Raw genomic sequence first — 21436 nt, forward strand, 5'->3', positions numbered from 1 at the left:
CTGTGACTTTTTTTCCATATTTTGGACGACATGCTAAACTATGACATTTTTGTGAGACTTTTGACGACATCCGAAACTATGACGTTTTTGTCACATTTTGGACGACATACTAAACTATGATGTTTTAGTGAAATTTTGGACGACATACTAAACTGTGACGTTTTTGTCATATTTTTGACGACATACTAAACTATGACTTTTTTTACCACATCTTAGACGACATACTAAACTATGACTTTTTTTACCACATCTTAGACGACATACTAAACTATGACTTTTTTTCCCACATCTTAGACGACATACTAAACTATGACGTTTTTGTGAGATTTTTGACGACATAATAAACTATGACGTTTTGATGAAATTTTGGACGACATACTAAACTATGACGTTTTTGTGATATTTTTGACGACATACTAAACTATGACGTTTTTTCCACATTTTGGACGACATACTAAACTATGACTTTTTTGTCACATTTTGGACGACATACTAAACTATGACTTTTTTTCCACATTTTGGACAACATACTAAACTATGACGTTTTGTGAGATTTTTGACGACATAATAAACTATGACGTTTTGATGAAATTTTGGACGACATACTAAACTATGACGTTTTTGTGATATTTTTGACAACATACTAAAGTATGACATTTTTTCCACATTTTAGATGACATACTAAACTATGAATTTTTTTCCACATTTTAGACGACATACTAAACTGTGACTTTTTTTCCATATTTTGGACGACATGCTAAACTATGACATTTTTGTGAGACTTTTGACGACATCCGAAACTATGACGTTTTTGTCACATTTTGGACGACATACTAAACTATGATGTTTTAGTGAAATTTTGGACGACATACTAAACTGTGACGTTTTTGTCATATTTTTGACGACATACTATCCTATGACGTTTTAATGAAATTTTGTATGACATACTAAACTATGACGTTTTAGTGAAATTTTGGACGACATACTAAACTATGACGTTTTTGTGATAATTTTGACGACATACTAAACTATGACGTTTTTGTCACATTTTGGACGACATACTAAACTATGACATTTTTGTCATATTTTAGACGACATACTAAACTATGACGTTTTTGTCATATTTTAGACGACATACTAAACTATGACGTTTTAATGAAATTTTGTATGACATCCTAAACTATGGCGTTTTTTTTTCACATTTTAGACGACATACTAAACTATGACGTTTTAGTGAAATTTTGGACGACATACTAAACTATGACGTTTTTGTCACATTTTGGACGACATACTAAACTATGACGTTTTTTTCCCATTTTGGATGACATACTAAACTATGACATTTTTGTGAGATTTTTGACGACATACTAAACTACTAGAAAAGCACTCAGAGAGTGCAGTACTCTGCCAAGGCTGCTCAGTTGACGTACCATTTCCGACGGATGAAATATTTAACTAAAAATTACCTTGTGCTGAGCAGAGGCATGTGTTATGCATGTGCATGTTATGTATGAATACCGAATTGCATGTAAATCACTCATATAAAGGTTGTTTGATCACTTCATCACTTTTGGCAAACCTTTGTTTTGATACTGTTAAAATAACCGTTCCCTCCATGCTTTTATTTTGAAGGCATATTTTTAATGTTACAGGCTTTAATTTTTTTTTCACCATTCCAGTGGCACAAGAAATGTTTATGTAAGAAGCAGTTTGTTGACATGACAAAGATGATGCCGAAAAGTCTGAAAATTCACATAAAGATGAAAGAAAATGGTTCCACGCTGTTGCTGTCTTGCAAAGGATGCGTCTAAACTTAGAAGCAGCTGGAATGGAGACAAGCTCTGACGGAGTTTCCTGAAGAAAGGAGTGAAGGACAGAAAGGTGAATTTGTGTTCAAAATAAGGCTGACGGCTGCGGCTCGTTGCATAATAAAAGGCTGTGAATTTATCAGTCCACTTTTTTTTGTACTATCCACACCTTGGCAATAATCATGTTGACACAGCGCTGCACCCCAGTCTCCAACTTACTGCTACATCCTGTAGAAAGTACAAAGTTTCAGCCTTTTAGAAGCATCTACAAGGAGGTTTTCTGTTTGACCGGAGCAGTAATATCTGTGTTGCTATGTGTTGTCGTACGAATACAACCCTATTTTAGCAGAACCCATGAATTGGCCTTTTATTGAGTTCACGAAGGTCGAGGACAAAATTTGTCTAAACGGAGTCAGTTTGCTTTTCATCATTATACTGTAAACTTCCAGCTACTTGAACGGTTTCCTCAGGATTCTCAAAGGGCTCAGTATCCTGATTCATAAACAGTTTTTTTCTCTCTGAACCTGACATCATGCAGCCGATCTACTGGACGTAGCTCCAGCTTCACTCCGGGGCTCTAAATTAAAAAATTAATTGATTATTGATCTATAAATGTTTGATTTCTTTCCCCCAACTCTTCATCATCGCTGTCTTCACTAGAAAACCTGCTTTGGGAGGACTTTACTGACAGATCTGAGTTTCCAAATGGTGTAAATATAACTGTGATTCCCGCTGTGTATATCACTGTGGCATTTTGTGATGATTTAGAATGTGAACTTTCCCATGTTCTGTCTTTTCTGACCACTGACTTTCAAACCAGGTCCAACACTGTAAAGGCCTTACTAATCACGGTGCCGTTTACGTTTTTATTATGAATCGAGGGTATCTGGTGTTGTACGTTCCCCTCAATAACCTGCAGTCCCTTTTCCACACTCACAGTTCCCTCGGCTGCTGGTTAACTTGAATCAACATTCCCAAACAAACATTCCACTGCTTTCTGACCAACTGCAGCAATAATATTTGTGCAAACCGGTTACCAGTACGGCTCATTAAGGCTTTCTGGCGGCGGGACCAAATTCAACTCGACCGGCACTAAAGGCCTCTTTGTCTTCAGGACCAAAACCACTAAATGAACTAGCTGCTAGTGAGGAGTTGTTACAAAGAAAGCGACACCATTCGAAAAAACGTCACAAAGAAACCTCAGAGGCTGAAAAACCCGAAACCTTCTGATCAAATGACAAGAACTTTCTGTTAAGTCCTTTAAAAAAAACAAAAAACAGAACTGAACACTTGTGGAACGCTGAATGTGTCAGATTTTAGCTTGGAGTCCATCTGTGTCAGTGAGCGGTGTTCGTTATCATTACAGTATTGGTTGTTTCATGCTTGATTGATCAAGAGTATCAAGTTTATCAGCATTTTGAATAAAGTTTAACCAAGACTAATGTGGCCTTTTTGGTTTTTTTTACAGGCAGAATTACAACAATCTCTACTGACTGGGTTTTATTATATTTTAAGCAGTGGTGGAAGAAACATTCAGATTTACTACTGTTCTGGAAAAAGTAAGGGTTCGGTGCCAAGAGGTGGGTCAATATATAATTTTAAGAAATTGCAAAAATAACCACAAAAACATCTAAAAGTATCACAAACAGACTGAACACAGCCACAAAAATGCACAAAATGACCACAAAAGAGGTAAAATGACCACAAAATGGACTGACAATGACGAAGAAAGAAACAAAATGAAAACAGCTACTTTATTTGTGACTTCCACTCAAAAAACTGATGAAAATAAGTTTGCCAGGGTTCTGACTGATAACAGATTATTAAATAATGAAAATAATCATTTAAATGTTCCTTTAAACAATCCTTTCAGGTCTACATTTCCTTTACACTGACTTCTTGATATTTTGAGTGGAATATACCATTAAGCCCAATGTTCAAGGGTTCTTCTGGTAATATACCATTAAACCAACCTTTTAGGTAAATGTTCCAGGATGTTGGGTAGAATATACCATCAGATAAACCTTTTAGGTCTACATTGGAAGATTTTAGAGTAGAATATTACTCCAAACCATCCTTTAGGTCTACATTTAAGGTGGAATACTCCTTTACGCCAAGATTTTTTGGTCTAGGATTTTGGATGGAATACTCAGTTAAACCAACATTTTAGGTGCATGTCCAAGGATTTTTTGTGAATGTTCCTTTAAGGTGGATGTTTGAGGACCTTGCAGGTGGAATACTTCCTGAAACCAACCTTTTAGGTCAACATTCAAAGATTTAAGGTGAAATATTCCTTTAAACCAACCTAAATTTCATGTTTTGATCATTATCAAGTGAGAAACCTCAATCCAGACTCCTCATAATGACGTTTGAGATTTATGCTGCTGTTATTTGTTTAGTCCAGACTAAATGACAGAAATCCACTGTAATTTTATTTCAGGACTCGGTTACTAAATGTCAAAACAATCCATGTGACTCTAAAAACTCAACAGCTTTACAAACTCTAAGATTAAACTCTCCACAAGGATCCAAAATAAGTTGGACTTCTACATGAGAGCTTTAATTATTCTTCATCTACTTCCTGAAAAGTTTGGTCAATAAAAAAGACAAAAACTAATATTGTCAGCTGAACTAAAGACTTTGTGATTTTTCCGCTCACATGTTGTGTTGTTGTAAACTTACTCTTTCAAATAAATAGCCGTCTAACCCCCTGGAAACCAGCGTTTGTCCTGTTTTTGTGTTGCTTCTCAGCGACCCTAGACAGCCGGGTCCTAATGTTTTTTGAGCAACACACCATACTGTGACGTTTTTACAATGATGGTTCTACTATGAAACCAGTTTGACATGTTCAGGTGTTCTTTGTGTGAAAACTCAGAGATTTCAGGTATCAGAAGGTGGTTTTCAACTTTCTTTGTTAACTTTCTGCCTCAACTTTAAACTAAATTTCCTTCACTAACCCAGCCCTCTGGACTTCCAGTAAGCTGTGTTCCTATTGGCTGTCCAGGTGGCTGCTTGGTGTTATCAGGAACACCTGAGCAGCTCAGTGTCTTCCTGCTTTATTTAGCTGCAGACAACACATTTCCTCTGCTTCACTTCACCACTGAACCGGGTTTGGCTCCATTGCTTGAGTTTGTTCTTTAGGTGTTGGCTTGCAGCTTCCAGCAGTAAAATCGTCTTTAATGTGTTTCTTGGTGTGTTTTAGGACTTTGTACTGGATAGTTGTCTTGGTAAATGTGGTTCTTTAGACACAGTTAGCACATGGTACTAATGTGTGCAGTGATTAGTGGATTTGGTACAGCTGAGTTGTGTCTTTATCTTGGCTGTAGTGAGTCTTTAGAGGTTTTTGGTCAGACACATTCTGTATTCTTGTTTGAGAACCACCGTTGGTTGTCCAGAAGGTAAGAGTTCCTGTCCTGATTCTCTGTTCTCAGAGGTTCTCTGGTAGGCTGCAGGAGACTTTAGCGTTTGGGTTGTGCTAGTTTGGTTTTTGTACTGTTTCATTTGGACGACTATCTTGAGGCCCCTCCATGTGGTTTAGTGAGGTTTTCTGGAACAGTTCTACATAGCAACCTGCAGCAGAAGAGACTTTGAGAGTTTTTAGGAAGTTCTGGAGACCAGACTTTAGAGCAGCAGAAACATTTGTCAGCAGTTTGAGCAGGAGAAGGTGAGCTTCAGAGCAGCAATGAGAAGGAAACCTTCTTGACCCGTGTGGTGAGGTCCTGTACCAAGAGTTTGAGCAGGTTGTGAAGAGTCTGTAGTTCTTTGGTCTGAAAGCACAAGAAGAGTCGACTCATTAAAGGAGAAAACAGGAGATATTGTTGGTTCTTCTGTTGCTCTGCAGTTTCCAGTTTCCTTAGACTGAATATCAAGTTTATATTTTAAATGATTTACCATGTGAGCCCCAGAAGATTTCAATAAACTCCCTCCATCCCCTGGACACAACATATTTTATTACCATGTGAAATCATTTTTTTTTTAAATATGTTTTTGAGTTTTAATCATTGTTTTAGCATAGCTTTTTTTCTCTTTGCTTGTTTAGTTTTGTCATCTGTGTGAAAGGTGCTAAACAAATAAAGTTGAATGATAAAGTGAATAATGGACTAACTCATGATTGTGACAGAAGTATTTTCATTGTGATTTAAGGGTTTGTTTCATTTTTAAGGTTGGGGTTAAAATCTTGACAGGAAAAAAAAAAGATTAAAGTCATAAACTACATTAAAAAAGCAATTAAAGAAAAAAGATTTAATACCATAAAACTTTTAAAAATTAAACACTAAATACAATTAAATGATATTAAACAGACAAAATATTTAATTGGATAATTAAACAGAAGATATAAAACCTGTAATTATGAAATTAAACAATTTTTTAAACAAAAATATTAAACATTAAAGATGAAATATTTTAGATAATTAAACATTTAAAAAATACAATTAAACAAGAAGAATATTAAACATTTTAAAAAATACAAAACATTTAATTAGATTATTAAACCTTTAAAAAGACAAAACATTTAATTAAAAAATTAAATGTTTAATTAGAAAATTAAATCTTAAAGACCATAAAACTTTAAATAGGAATTAAACAGAAAATACAATTATGCATTTAAAAAGAAAATTAAAGATTAAAAGGCGGTAAAACATTTAAAAAGGAAAACCTTAAATATTTAATTGAAAAATTAAACATTGGGAAAGAAGAGGAAATTTTTCAAACAACCTGATCAAACATTTGAAAAAACAACCATTAAACATTAAAAAGACAAAACATTTCAAAATCAAATCAGACATTAGAAAAGAATAGAGAAAAGAGCAAAACTAAACTTTGAAGAAGAATCAAACTAAAGACAAAACATTTGAAAAGACACCAGTTAGACTTTAGAAGATCAAATTAAACAGAAGCGACAAAACAATCAAAAAGAGCAAAAACAGATAAAGGTCTGAAAGCATTTTCTAGTCTGAAATGAAAACATCAAGTTGTTTCTTCAAACATTTCCTCGTTCTATGTTCTTGGTTTTATTGTGGACAGATTTACTAAGAACTCATTTAAGAAAACTGCTTTCCAGATAAAGTCTACTAGTAGTTGAAGGCATTTATCAAACTAATGTTACCTTCTGATCTCCACAAACTTTACTGTTCAGTGAAGAGAATCAAAGTTTGTTGAGGATTTCTAAAAAACCCACAGGTGAAGGTCTGAGAAGAACTCAGATGGATGGTCTAAATGTGAAATCAAGACTCATGGTCACAAGTTTTAAGGCTTTTGTTAACCAGAAAGTTCAAACTAACAGAGAAGTAGTGAGAAACTTTTAAAATTTCAGTCCTCAGGCTGTCTGAAGGTTCAAACTAACAGAGAACTACTCAAGAACTTTTAGGTTTTCAGTCCTCAGACTGTCTGAAGGTTCAAACTAACAGAGAAGTACTGAGAAAGTTTTAAGATTTCAGTCCTTGGACTGTCTAAAGGTTCAAACTAACAGAGAACTACTCAGGAACTTAGAGGATTTCAGTCCTTGGACTGTCTGAAAGTTAAATCTAACAGAGAACTACTGTGGGACTGAGAAAATTTCAGCCCTCAGACTGTCTGAAGGTTCAAACTAACAGAGAACTACTGTGGGACTTAGAAAATTTCAGCCCTCAGACTGTGTGAAAGCTCAGGTCCTGAGGACTCGGGAGGTGTGGAGGCTTTGGAAAGTCTTGGAACTGAGGGTTCCACCCTCCAGCACAAAGGCCGAAGTCCAACCTCCTGAGAAAAACGGTCGAGTCGAGACTCGAGTTAAAAAAAAAACTCGAAAACGACAAAAAATAGATGATAAATGCGCAAAAAAAAGAAGAATTAGTATCTGAGCGAATAGCTCAGGAGGATAAGAGACAGACTACCAAGTGGAAGGTCGCAGGTTCAAGACCCGCCACTGGCCCTTTTCTTTCTTTGTCTTTGTCAGGATTTTGATAAAAGTTAAGAAGGGTCTGGTTTTGAACCGGCGACCTGCAGCTCCATAGGCAAATCCTTAACTCACTGAGCTACAGATCAGACAAAAAGAAATAAATTCGTCGTCCCTTTGGCATCGTAGTTCCTGAAGTGCCACATGGGTGGAGCCAAGGTGGAGTCAGGGCGGAGTCAGGGCGGAGAGTAGGTGGGGAGGTGGGTGGCGGCCTCCCCCCTCTACTCCCCCACCTTCCCCCACCACCCACCACACCTTCCCCCGCCCGACGAGTTCCTCGAGTCTCCACGAGTTCTTCGAGTCTCGACGGGTTTTCCCGAGTTTCTTGAGTTTCCACCAGGTCGGAGGCAGAACAAGCTGTCATGAAGAGGTGTTGAAGTCAGCCAGGATGGACTGACTTTTTACAGCGACTAGAAGAAGACGACGAGAAGAGCAGGTCTTTAACCACCATCCATAAAATCCATGGAGTCGGCTCCAGAGAAATGAAGGGTCAACTTTTATCAATCTCCATCCACATGTTCAACTTGATATCTTTACTTTGACATTTTTAGCACCACAAACCTTTAGTATCACACTTTATTATCATTTATTAGGACTTTAATGGAATCCACCAGCAGATTTAGTTTTTGTTGAGAAACTTTATTGTTGTCATTGTGGGACTGCAGTATTTAAAACTCTTCCTTCTATTTGACCTCATGTTTATTAGTTTTAGTGGAGAAAGTTCTTTTAATTGTCGATTAATCTCTTAACAATGAAATAATAAATTGCATTAGTCAAGAGGTTTAAATTTCTTACTTTGTCATATTTTAAATGACAAAATATATAAAAATAAGCGTCTTGAGACAATTTGACCTGTAATTGGCGTTATATAAATAAAATTGAATTAAAATTGTATGTATCTTGTAATGTTGGAGTAATTCAGCCATATTTGTTGGAAAACACATTTTCTTTTTCCATTAATCTGTTGATTGTTTTCTCCACTAATTCATTTCTTGTTTTGGTTTATAAACTGTCAAACACAAATATATTCAGTTTACTGTCATAAAAACCAAAAAGATTTACATTCATGATGCAGGAATCAGGCAGTTTTTTCACTTTTTATCTTAGTTTAGTCAGAAAGACAGTTGATAATGTGTGAATTGTTGCAGCTTGTGAGCCGTAGAAGGTTTTAATCTTTGGGGCCGAGTGTCAAAAAACATTTAGAAACAAACATCAACAAAACACTCAACAAAGATTTGAACATCATTAAAGGGAAATCCAACTTTTGCACGACAATGTCTAATTGAAGGACATTTATTTCCAACGTAAATGTGTGATATTCATCCTCTGGAGCTTTCTCTTCACATCGTCTTCCACCTGGACTGGTTTGGTCGGGAGCATGTGCAACAAACATTTGAAAAACTGCACTTTAACATCAATGAATGACACTGAAGTTTAATCTCTACATAAATGAGACTGAGTCTGGATGTGCTGCTCTGTCATTAACTCCTAAGTTTAGGGAAAGTTCAAACAAAAGAGGACAGTTCAGAGAAGACTTGAGAATGAGCTTATTTTGAACAAACATCTCAGACTTTCTGAGCTTCAGCACCTCTAGCAAGTTATTTTAACAACAAGCAACTCAAGAGATCCAGAAGTTGGAGAGAGTTAGCTTTAGCTGAGCCAAAGAACATGTGGGATGCTAACCTAGCAAACATTTCAGACTTTTCTCTGTGAATTCAGAGAAATAACTTACTATTTAATGACAGAGCTACACATCTTAACTCAGTCTCATTAAAACAGACTCTAATTCAGTGTCATCCATCCATATTAAAGTGCAGTTACCCAAAATGTTTGCTGCATGAGCTCCAACAAAACCTGTCCAGGTAGAAGGCCACTTTGACAAACAGGAAGTAGGACGATTCCAAGCAGATTTATAGAAGGGGGAACCGGATTGTACTAAGTGTGGTCGAGTATAAAGGGGTGTTTTGAGGGTTTTTAAGGCTGATAATGATTATTACTGAGACATTTGGAGTAGATAATCATTTACAGTAAATGAAAGTATTTAAAATCTTGAGTTAAACTTAGAAGAACACAAACTCTAACAGTAAACTTTGTTGATACGTTTTTGTTTTGTTTAGAGATGTTAAGTTAAAGGAGTTTTATTTGTTACGTATAACCAATCAAATCACTCCAGAAGACAGAGCGACCACAGGTAGATAAAGGTTCAGAGCCAAAGTAGCACCATTTTTAAATGTATTTATTACCGTAAATCAGTAAAAAATAAAATACTGATAATCAGTAAATCACTCAGCCCACAATTACTACAATTCTACAATGTATGTCTCTTTGCTTTGACTTGTTATTTGTACAATATACGATGTATATGATGGCGTTTTTTCATACCAAAGGCTAAACTATGATGTTTTCTAAGAGACATACGATGCTACTCTGTTTGTTCTGGCTCTGGGCCGCTGCACTCCTCCTCTGTTGTTTTCTGGATTGTACTCAGCTGCATGCCTTCGTCCACCAGGCCTCCGTTGACTCGTCCCGCCTGCCGTCTCTGGAGCTGAAGCTGGACTGGAACAGACCAAAGTACAGTCCAATCACGATGCCAGCTGCCTCTCAAAAGGCTCCTTCATCTGGCAGGTGGCAGCACTTCTTCTGAGGGGAAGCTGAGCTGGCCCGGCAGAACTTTGGAGATGTGTTCCAGTGGTTGGTGGATGTCTGGGGAGATAGAGAGGGACCTTTGAATTGTTCAGAAAGGAAAACGGGAAACCCATTGGTAGTTTTAGTTTAGGGTGCTACTGCGGTGTGTTTTTGGGTTTTAAGAGGTGAACAGGAAGAGGGTTTTTTTTTTTTGTATTGATTATCTTTTACTTTGTTCCTCGTTGGAATGCCCATCAATGTCAACATGAAGTTCACTTTTAGTTCTGTTTATTTATTTTTATTTTACTAACACCCATTTGTTTTTAACTCCCTCACATGTGTTGTTGTAAACTTACTCTTTCAAATAAACACTCGTCTAACCCTCTGGAAACCAGCGTTTGGACTGTTTTTGTGTTGCTCCTCACCTACTTCAGACAGCCAGGACAAAACAACGTTTTGTGGACCAAAGGCTATACTATGACGTTTTTAGAGCGACATGCTATACTATGACATAGCAACATAAGAATTTTAACAGTTTTAAAAATTACTATACTTTTACTTATGCAATGAAGTATTATTCGATGGCATTTTTTAGACAACATATTATACTTTGATGTTTTCTTGAATAACATACTATTTTGACAATATACTGCACTATGACATTTTTTGAACCACATATCATACATGACAATTTTAGGCAACATCCTATCATTTTTTGCTTTTTGAACCACATAATACTCTATGGGTTTTTTTTTGCCAACATGCTGTACTATGAACTACAGGCCATACTATGTTATTCTTGAAAAGTATACTATACTTTGACATTTTCTGAACTACATCCTATACTATGGCGTTATATACAGAGTGCTTTGGTTACATGTTGATTTATAATCTAGATTTTTTTCTGTTTTGTTTTTTGACAGGATTACCACAGACCTGACTGTGAACACCGTTGACACCCACCTCAGGGAGACGCTGCCTAAGATCTCAAGGCTGCTCGGTCATGGTCTTTCTGGTCCTGCTCCAGAACGCCTTCATCAACTACGTCTTCTTTTGAAGAGGCCCTCAGATGCTGCCATCTCTGACCTTAAGGAGGAACTGCTACTTTCACTCTGTAAGACAGCGGTTATTTTAAAGACCCAGCTCCTGGCGGCTTTGAGTGAAAGTTTAACACCCATCAAAACAGAACTACAGACAGTTAAATCTGAGCTGTTGGTCAGTATTTCAAACATCAAGTCCGACCCGGCTGCCCTAAAGCACGCTGTGGGTGAAACGGAAACTTCACTCTCCACATCACCGACAACATCGTCACACTCCAAAGCAGAGCACCTGTCTGCTGAACTTTTAAAAGTGGACTATAAATGTGAAGAATGTGAGCAGCAGCAGACTGTGAGCAGCGGAACAGATGTGATCAGAAAGAAGTAATTTTCTTTTTTCTTTTCTTTCTGGTTGACTTGATGCTGTCAGATGCAGATGTTGGAGGTGATTCTGATCTTTCAGGATAAATATGCTGCTTTTCCTTCATACACTTTTCAGGAAATTATTCTCTCAGGTTTTCTCTGCTATTTATATTTTTATTATCTGTGATTATTTCATTATTTCTTTATTGTAAAAATAAAGTTTGAGGCATAAAGTCTCATTTAGTTATTTTAATCCTGAAATCTTTGACGTAGCAGAACTAAACCTCCATTTTCCTCCTTGTACTTCTGATACTAGAACTAAACGTATCTTCAACCCGGATCATCCGCTTTTAATGAATCAGCAGCAACATCACAACAAAAAATGAGACAATTTTCAACAAATTAATGAAACTGATGTCATTTAACACTATGTCTGTTTTAGTGTCAAATTAAAGCTGATTACTGACAACTAGAACATTAACGTTACTGTTCTAATCACATTTAAGTTTCCTGAACGTTACATTAACGTCAACCAGCCACAGTTTTATGAACTTAATGTACCACATTACAGGAACACAACACACTTCAACTGCTGACAGGAAACAACACAAACATTGTTAGCTTGATGTTACATTTAGCTGCTAATCAGGACTGGTCAGCTAGCTCGGTTAGCATCGCTAATTCACATTAAAGCTAATATTCACTGGATGCTAACTATTATTAACGTGAATCAGTCATTAAACAATGTTAACCATTAGAGAGCAGATTTACTGTTTTCTCCAGTTTAATTTCAGAAACTCAGCAGATATTCAGGACTACTGACAACACAGAACCTTAACCTTACTGTGGCGGTACTGGTGGAGGTACTTTCTTCAAAGGTTTCAAAGGCAGACTTGTCAGACATCCTCATCCACAGAGCTCTTATGTAACCGTGTGCCTGCCTCTCAACTTAACCGAATGTGCCTCATCAGCTGTCTTCGCTGCATTATTCATGGAGAGAGTGGAAATGAGTGACTCGAATAGACTCGAATACACTCCATCTATCTTAAATGAACGTCTTAGCCTTTGGCGGAACACAGAGGTCTGAGCTGCTGTGTGTGTGTGTGTGTGTGTGTGTGTGTGTGTGTGTGTGTGTGTGTGTGTGTGTGTGTGTGTGTGTGCGTGCGCGTGCGCGTGTGCGTGTGCGTGTGTGTGAGATCAGATTGGGAAATCGAAAAGGGAACACGGTTCACTACATCTGATAAAAGAAAAACAACAACTGTGTGTTACGGTCATGCATTATGAATTAATTGCATTAAGATAAAAATGGCATATGTAAAAAGGCAAGGTGACATTATTTGAACTCCTCTGAGAGCAATAAATGTCAGATAAATTATGTTTTCAGCTTCTTACTCCTTGGTGAATATTTTGTTTCTCTATTATTAGAACACTGATGACTTGTAGTAAAGCACCAAAGGGACCGATGCCTCCTGCTCTGGTGAGCAAATGATGATTTGTTCGAGTGCAGCCACTAGAGGGCACATTAATGCTTAAAATCTGCCCTTACAACCTCCTCTGTGGAGCTACTGACTTTGACTGCCTCTGAAATTCATGTCCTAAAACAGGTGCAAAATCATACAGTACAAATGCATTTGTTTTAGCCAATGGAAAACTATAAACCAATAAAAAGTAGCAACTTTTTCTTTTTTTTTCCCTTGACCTTTGAAAAAAGTACACAGATTTACAGTGATGATGGAGCAAAACCATCCAAAGCAGAGTATGAATTACTGGAAGATTTGTTCGGTTTTTTTTATTGTCAAATCATCATGACTGACTAAATGATCTCCAGCCTATCATTTTCTACAGCTTTTTAATTTTCATCTGTCACTTGATTTCTCTCCTGATGCATACTGAGCCATCATTAAAGCTAATAACGTCCTGACACTTTTTTCCTGTAAGCAAGATGAAATATTCACTCAACGTGTTACAGCATCTGCCAAGAAATAGCACAGTTTCTTTCAATTAATGAAGTGTGTTTCCTAGAAACTAGAGAGTTTTCAGGCTGGTATTAAACATGCAGGATACTAGTGCAGTTTGCTCTCAGGGTGCAGCCTTACTTGTGGTTCTTAGATTTTTCAAGAGCAGAGTACGAGTCAGAGTGTTCAGTTATCAGGTCCTCTGCTGTGAAATCAGCTCCCAGTTTGGGCTCAGGAGGCAGGCACTCTCTCTACTTTAAAGATTAGGCTTCAAGGTTTCCTTTTTGTTAAAGCTTATAGTTAGAGCTGCTCAGGTGAGCCTGAACCATCCCTTAGTTAAGCTGCTATAGACCCAGACTGCTGGCAGACTTCCCATGATGCACTGAGCACCTCTCCTCTGCTCTCCTCTTCTTTACTCTCTGGGCATTTATTTGCCATTATTGCATGTCACTAGCCCTGTATCTTCTCTCTGCTGTAGTTTGTGTTCTGTCCTCTCTGCAACTGGCTCTGGAGCTGCATATTTCTGACACCAGCCTGCTCAGAGTTTATTGTTCCTTTATATATTGTTTTATTGTTTCTCTCTGCTATCATTTTCTCTCCCCTTTACCCTCAACCTGACTGCCCTCTCTAAGCCTGGTTCTGAGCTTTCTTCCTGGTAAAAAATAGTTTTCTCATCTCACTGTTGCCTAAGAGCTGCTCAGTTGAAATCACTTGGATTTCTTTGGTTTCCGTCTATAATACAATATCGCAAGTTCTTGACCTTATATTTACACTGCCTTGTGATGACTTTTGTTGTAAATTGGTACTATTTAATAAAAATGAACTGCACTGAGTTAAAAACACAGATGAGACCATTCATGTCAAGGATTTGACATTTTAACGCATTTAAACGTTCAATTGAACAAGTAAATGTTAATTTCTGACAGCAGGCAACAGTGTAGCAAAAAGAATGCAGAGCTAAGCAGGGTTTTTCATTCTAGACTGAATGGTTTTGCTTATTTTCTGAAAATGTCCATTTAAGCTAGAGAGTCCCAAAACGTAGTTAATACATGCTTAAATAAATTATGCAGTTACTTATTTCAATTACATATTTCAGCTTCAAAATACAAAAATAGATTAAACAACCCAATGACCAGGATATGCAACATTAACACAAAACTGTAAAAACACCTAATTACAATGAAAAGTCCTGCATTAAAAATCATACTGAAGTAAAAGACGTAAGTATAATCAGGAAAATGTGCCATAAATATTTAGGAAAAAAATGGCTCCTTTAACCGTTGCACATTTCCTGTCTATAATATCATCAGGTTATTATCACTCATGCATCATTGTGTAGACATCATTTACAGCTGGCTGAATTTCAAACTATTTTTCAGGAAATTGCAGATAATGATAGTTTTTTATTACTGATCATTTTACTCAACTGACTGGTTTATTTGTAAAACTTGACAAAAAAAAAATGATAAATCCCCTTGAGAGCCATCCATAGGCCAAAGTGACAACTTCAACTGTCTTGTTCAAACAAAACTCACCAAATGAGGACAGGAGAAAATGGAAAATGCTCTCTAGTGTTATGTAAAAAAGTGACATAATTGACAAAATGGTGAGGCTCTAAATGTATCTAATCTATTTTACAAACTACAGTTTTATGTAAAGTCTTATAAAAACAGTAGCTATAGCAGACAAATAGATTGTTGTAGAATGCCCTTAGCAAACAAATACAGCAAAATATGAATTATTTCTCTAATATATTCAGTGTTAAATGTTTGTGTTGTGAGACATAGATAGTAGACATGTTTGAAACATGTGACTATAAAATGACTTCAGCCTTCTTGAACAACGTGTTACGCCAAGTTTAAGATCAATATATATGATTCTGTGGAGACAAATTAAGTGAGGTCTTTATGGGGTTTAGGTATGAAGTGTCTTATCTAAGTATTCTCTGTAGACTGTCTCTGGTCCAAGTCATGCTTTGCTCCTCACGTAGCGATGACGTAGCGACGTACACAGCTTGGTCTTCTGCCTCTCTTCTCTGGTATTCTATCTCTCTTCTCCTTCTCAAGTGACGCAACAGAAGTAGTACGCCATTGTCGAGTTGCTGTTTCAAAACGACAATAAAAAGCAAAGCGAAAAGCGTGCTTATTAGTTGTTCCTCCATGTTGTTGGGGAAAAGAAATGCCACGGCAAAGGCAGTTTGTTTTCTTCTGGTAAACAGGGATACGTCACGTCCACTCCCTGTCCAATCAGAATCCTTTCCAACGCCCAAGCTTTAAAGCGGAATTAAGGAAGGGGATAAACGTACGGTCCAAGGAAACCTTAATTCGGAATTAATAGTTCCATGTAAACGCGAAGCACAAAACTTTAATTCCGAATGAGTTGATTCCGAATTAATAATTCCGAATTAAAAAACTCCATGTAAACGTGGCCAAAGTGATCTGATGAGTTTCCTCGCTCTGTTTGTTTTGATCTTGGCCCTCTCTCCCCATGCTCCCTGTATGTGACCTTTCCCCCAGTCCCACCCAAAGCCACGTACATTTTCTTTGGGGACAAAAGCGAGTCCCAGAGTCCCGCTGACTCCATGGCAGTGGTCCGGTCCCAGGGCCACGCCACACTGAGGCCCCTCAGGGGCCCACGTCCTGGAGGCTCCGGCATCAAAGAGCTCTCAGGTCAAGGGGCCGAGTAGAACCTGGTTTAACCCTCCCGTGGCCTTTGCATCACAATGTCTGGATACGTTTCCACTCTTTAACCCTCACTTTCCCTGCAATATGCGTATATCAATGTAACCCCTCTGACATTAGCCACCTCGTATGTCCCTCTCACTGCTGCTTGACACTCAGATCACACTGACTCGCGTAATTTTTTGTCTTGAAAATCTGACCATGAAAACAGCAAATGCCAGCAATTTTACTCTGTTAAAACAGGACAAATGTCAGAAATCCACACTCAGTAATCCATCCTAACCTTTCTGAAGTTACAAGTCTATTACATTACACTTTTATTCTGGAATGTAAACATTGCCCATACAATGTTTTTTTAATTCCACAATGACAAAAACCTCGCTTGATGATCCTTAATTCGAAGTTTTCCTTCCCAAAACCTTCTTTGTCTCAGTACCAAAAAAGTGAACCACAGCTAGTCACCCTATGAAATGACGTAAAGAGATTACGAGTCACAACGAAGTCATTTAGTTTTATTCTGTCAAGCATCACTCAGGCTAGATGACATATCAGATTGGAGAAGAAGACGGCCCAAACTTTTCTGTGGGAGCCGCTGGTCCTACCAACCATATTACTCAATCCATAAAGACGTCAAGGCATCCCAAATCCCTTTATCTCACCGCCATTTCCACTGAGATGCCGATTATCCATGCCGAGCGAGACACATTATGCATCAGAGTAATAGACTTGCCATTCAAAGTTAATGGGATTATATTTCAGTCTGTGCTGCTCTGACATGTCTATAAACACAGTTTTGCTGAGGGGAAAACTTTTTTTGCAGCCTAGATTTTGCAAGACACAATGGAGGTACATTCAGGATGTGTGGTTAATCTATTTAGAGGCATTTTCAATTGCTCAGTCTGGCCCCCACGGGAATTCAGATAGTTGAGCTGAAGTTACATTTAGGGAAAAACAAAAAGGCATGTGGCTTGGACCAAAAATAAACAAAAACACATTAGATTTCAGTCACACTGTTATCACAGACACTGAAGGCATTCCTTCTGGCAAGATTAACATAACAACATTCAACTTATCATTCTGAGTTTACTTTTCAGAGGCCGAGCAGAAGGCAGCTGTTTCTAAAGGGGCTTGGTTAACTCAAATGGGGGGAGGAGAAGTGGAGGGCAAAGGGCAGAATCTTACAAGAGTATCCTCTTTCTCTGATGCCCAATAAAATTGTGAAAGGCCTAAAAGTGAATGGCAGTGATGGGGTCACTGAGAGGCACAATAGTAACTGAGGAGAGAGGAAATCTAATCAGCTTGGTGATGCTAATTTTATGGAGCACCAATTAAAGAGAGTTTTTTATGACACTATTTTGAGAAAACAAAACAGCAGAGCTGTCCTCTCCTGGTTGGGGGCCTGTGGTCGAGTGGCCCTGTGCTCCAGTAAAATGCCCCCTCCCCTCCCTGTCGGCCTCAGCAGCATTGAGCCCAGTGTCTAATGGGATGGCACCTCCTTTATGCCTGCCCTCGCCCACATTGGGGAAATGAGGCAGTGTCTGTTTGTTGTTCTGGAAGGCTGTATGTCCCGTTTATCACTGTCACATCACAGAAACACACAGAAAGAGGAGGACAGGGGGGAGCTCTGCTGTCCAATCTGTCCTGCTTTGGGCTTTACGACCACGGGCCCCACGTGGCGAGTACCCCACCCTGGACCCATACATCTCCATCTCTGCCTTTCGGGCACCGACGGCCTTTGTATCGGCTCACTCCGGCTGCCAAGATCTGTGTCTGCAATGCTAACGGGGGCCTGGGTAGAGCAGCTAACTAGACAATGACAGGAGATCCAAGACAGCCAATATTTAACCAGCGAGCGGCCCACTCACGCCCCTGCCTGGCCCCACAGCCCCCTGTGCCTTTGTGGGCTCAGGGTTAATCTTTTAAAGGCCGGGGCTGGGGCGCTCCTCCTCCTGCCCACTGTCCCCCAAATATACTGCCACACAGTCACTAGAGCTGTACTTTTATGGGACCTTTTGTTTAAGTGCTGTGTACTCTGCCTTTAAATCTACAGTGTTTCATCACTCTGTAATCCTTAAATCTCTCAAAGAATTAGGCCATCATGAATAATTGATTGCTTGGAAAATGAAGCAGAGTGAAAACCTAAAGGATACTTAACACTCCTCAGTGCTTCTGCTGGGTAAATACAAATAAGATCATTAATTAATGGCTGCTGAAAATTAAGGATGTGCTGCATGATAGACTGTGAAACCTGGCATGGTTTATGTTGTAAAAATACAGCAACACAACAAACAACAACTGCAACAGGTGGGTAGTTATCTGATACCCTGCGGTGCTCTTTTCATATTCCTTTACATTTATGTCTCTTTTCCGTTCCCTGTTCTTTCCTCCTCCGCCCTAGTTTCCATCTTCATGCACATGGAAGAAATGTGCCTCTTGGTTCTCTCTTTAACTGCTTCTTCTCTGTATCGAGTATTTACGGGTCCTCGTAAACATGTATTGATATTTAATGCTGCACTCAGCAGGGCAGAGTCTTTTGGACCAAACTTAGAGGCCTGTTTCTTTCCAAGACAGGAAAAGTGAGACAAAGAACGATATCAATAACAAAGGTGCTGTAAGCCTACATTCAGGCCATACGCCACTGAGAGGCCACACGGCCATATGATAGCAAGTTGGTGAGGCAGCTGAGAAACAGAACTGTTGTTCTGAGCTGTGAGGGGAAAAATCTCAGTTTACTCTGAGTGTACTTTCCCATTCACAAAACATGTGTTGTCATAAAGGTGCAAGGTGTGTTTTTTTTTAGGAAGAACTAGTGACGTGCAACGATCAGCCACAGCATTAAAAGCACCTGTCTGATATTCTGTAGGTGGCATGAACTCCACAAGACCTCAGATGGTGTCCTCTGGTATCAGACACCAAGTCCTGTAGGCTGTGAGATGGGGCCTTCACGGATGTGACAGCCCAAATAAACTGAGATCTGGGGAATTTGGAGGCAACTCAACACCTTGATCTTGACCCATCAGAAGAAACAGCCTGCTTCCATTGCTCAACAGTGCAGTTCTGATGCTGCTCATGTGCCTCCTTGTAGGTGCTTTTGGCAGTGGACAGGGGTCAGTCTGCCGCTACACAGCACGTGTGTGTTTCAAAACCTTCCTATCATAGCGGCATTAAGGGTTTTTAGTGATTTGTGCTACAGTAACTCTTCTGTGGGGTCAGATCACATGGACCAGTATTTACTTGCACATCAGTGAGTCTTGGACACCCATGATCCTATCACTGGTTGACTGGTTGTTCTTCCTTGGACCACTTTGGTAGGTACTAACCACTGCACACTGGAAGTACCCCACAAGACTTTCTGTTTTAGAGATGCTCTGACCCAGTGGTCTAGCCAGCATAATCCGGACCTTGTCAAAGTCACTCAGATCCCTTATTCCTGCCTCCAGTGCATCAACTTCAAGAACTAACTGTTTACATGCTGCCTAATATATCTCATCCCTTGACAGGTGCTATTGCAACAAGATAATCAACGTTATTTAGTTTGCCTGTCAGTGGTTTTAATGGTGTGGTTGTTCAGTGTATGTACACACAGATAACATGTATTGAGAATTGTTGTGGTCCATGACTTATTCAGAGCAATGAAATAAAACCATATGTTTATTAATCATGAAGATATAATGCGTGTTCACTGGGGCAACTCATTACTGCACTGCATTTAAATTGATTTTATTTCCCTTTTTATTGCATCTGCATATGTTCTTCTCATGCATTTCTTCCCCTCATGTGAAGCACTTTAAGTTGCCTGTGTAATGTGCTATTAAATGGGCTCATCCTGCTGTAAGTGCTTAGTCATGTCCGGGCGCTCATTCATGCTGATATGAACTAAATACCTAATAAATTTGCATTTATGATTGCACAACATTTAACATTAATGTCTAACGTAGGAATCACCCCATCACAGCTCAGCACTTAAAAATTAAATCAAGGATAAAGGTAATGATGGGAATAATATTACAAAAATGCTCTGAAATCAGTCTTGAATATCAAAATACAGATACCAAAAGATACTAAATGGAGCAAAAACAATATAACTGTATTTAAAGCAACACTCACATGTCAATATATACCTTGAAGCAGTTTTTGGGTCCTGTAATCATTTTTTCTGTACATCCTGGCAGCGAAAAAACCCCATCTAAATGTAAGTGATGAACAGCAAAATTTACAGTCTTAATTCTGTATAAAAAATTTGCTATTTATTCCACTCAAATGTAATATTGGACTTCTTACAGGCTTATTTAATCAAACAAAGTAAACTTGCCCTGAATAGTTTCTTCTTGGTGCAAATAACTTTGACTATATTTTAAATTGTACTTTTTTAAAGCACAAAGAAACATTCAAAGGAATCCCTTCACTGTCAGCATGGAAAGGAGGAACACTAAAAGCAAACAATCACTTTTTCAGTGCACATATTGGCTGGAGAGCATTATTCTAAAACAGATTTTCTTTGAGGTAAAGTAATTTTTTTTTAATGAATGTTCTAAAACACAATGTACCTGTCGCTTGCAAGTATCTATTTGATTCTCAGATCACAGAGACAAGTCAGGAACATCCTCCCCCTTCATCCTTCTACTAGTTAAACAACAGGAGGTCTATAAAGCACAGGGTCATGGTCTGATTTCTGTCAGCAAAGCAGACAAGAACAACACTGTGTTTGTGCTTCATATTTAGTATTTTAGGAGTCACTCTGTGTGTGTGATTTTTTTCTTCATTCGTCACTCCTACAGCACACAGTTACACATCAGCCTCTGCAGTAGAAACTGTCCATGTTTCAGCCATGACACTGGATGATAATGTGCCACAGGAGCAGATCTCCTCATCAGTATTCAGATCCAGCCATATGTGAATTAAGGTTTAATGTGTGCCTGTAATCGCCCACCTGAGCCCCTTGGGTGGCTCGTGGACAGACTGCGTGAGAGTGTGTGTGTGTGTGTGTGTGTGTGTGTGTGTGTGTGTGTGTGTGTGTGTGTGTGTGTGTGTGTGT

At 38.5% G+C, this 21436-nt stretch overlaps 1 long non-coding RNA gene across 2 annotated transcripts in view; it reads right to left on the minus strand.

Moving 5' to 3' along the window:
- Positions 1-3544: 3544 nt before the first annotated feature.
- LOC129347787 (uncharacterized) overlaps positions 3545-21436 on the minus strand; it is a 31476-nt gene continuing 13584 nt past the window's right edge. The window contains exons 2-4 of one of the 2 annotated variants that reach the window (XR_008600046.1): positions 11329-11477; positions 10159-10443; positions 3545-5575 (exon numbers count right to left, since the gene is read on the minus strand). This is a non-coding gene — a long non-coding RNA (uncharacterized LOC129347787). Of the gene's footprint in view, positions 5576-9960; positions 10444-11328; positions 11478-21436 lie in introns of those variants that run through there. The other variant, XR_008600045.1, reaches the window with a different exon arrangement.

Source organism: Amphiprion ocellaris, chromosome 20, assembly GCF_022539595.1.
Source record: "Amphiprion ocellaris isolate individual 3 ecotype Okinawa chromosome 20, ASM2253959v1, whole genome shotgun sequence".
Lineage (NCBI taxonomy): Eukaryota > Metazoa > Chordata > Actinopteri > Pomacentridae > Amphiprion > Amphiprion ocellaris.